This window comes from Gossypium arboreum, chromosome 1 (assembly GCF_025698485.1).
Source record: "Gossypium arboreum isolate Shixiya-1 chromosome 1, ASM2569848v2, whole genome shotgun sequence".
Lineage (NCBI taxonomy): Eukaryota > Viridiplantae > Streptophyta > Magnoliopsida > Malvales > Malvaceae > Gossypium > Gossypium arboreum.
Window position 1 is genome coordinate 50300513 of NC_069070.1, and position 817 is coordinate 50301329.

Genomic DNA, 817 nt, shown 5'->3' on the forward strand with positions numbered 1-817 from the left:
GCAAGAGGATATTATTATTAATATTGAGGAGATGGCAGAAAATCATAATAATCAGTTACCTCCTGTGGTTGTTGTAAATCCTGTAAATCCGAATCCTGCTCCTCGTACTATGAGCGATTATGCCAAGCCAAATTTAACTGGGTTTGAATCGAGTATTGTTAGACCTGTTGTTGCTGCAAATAATTTTGAACTGAAACCTAATACTATTCAAATTATTCAACAGTTTGTTCAGTTTGACGGTTTGCAGGACGAAGACCCAAATACTCATTTGGCTAATTTCCTAGAATTTTGTGACACTTTCAAGATAAATGGAATTTTTGATTATGCCATTCGCCTATGGTTATTCCCCTTCTCGTTGAGAAATAAGGCTAAGCAGTGGTTGAACTCCCTACCACAAGGTTCTATCACTACTTGGGATCAAATGACCGAGAAGTTTTTGCTGAAGTACTTTCCACTGGCTAAGATAGCCAAATTGAGGACTGATATCTCTTCCTTTGTATAAATGAATTTAGAGACTTTATATGATGCATGGAAGAGGTATAAGGATTTATTGAGAAGGTGCCCTTACCATGGGTTACCTCTATGGCTACAGGTTCAAACTTTTTACAATGGTTTGAACCCCACAACTAGGCAACTAATCGATGCATATGTCGGTGGGACTTTGAATAACAAAACACCTAAAAAGGCTTACAAATTTATAAGAGATGTCACTGAATAATTATCAGTGGCAAGTCATGAGGACAAAGCCGATGAAAGAAGCTGGTGTTTTTAACATTGATGCGGTCACCATGTTGTAAATCAGGTAGAACTTTTGAAT

The 817-nt window shown here is 37.3% G+C and overlaps 1 non-coding gene across 1 annotated transcript; it reads right to left on the reverse strand.

Moving 5' to 3' along the window:
- Nucleotides 1-469: 469 nt before the first annotated feature.
- On the reverse strand, nucleotides 470-576 carry LOC128282150 (small nucleolar RNA R71). The gene has a single exon (XR_008272394.1). It is a non-coding gene; the product is annotated as a small nucleolar RNA R71 (small nucleolar RNA).
- Between the last annotated feature and the right edge of the window lie 241 nt (nucleotides 577-817).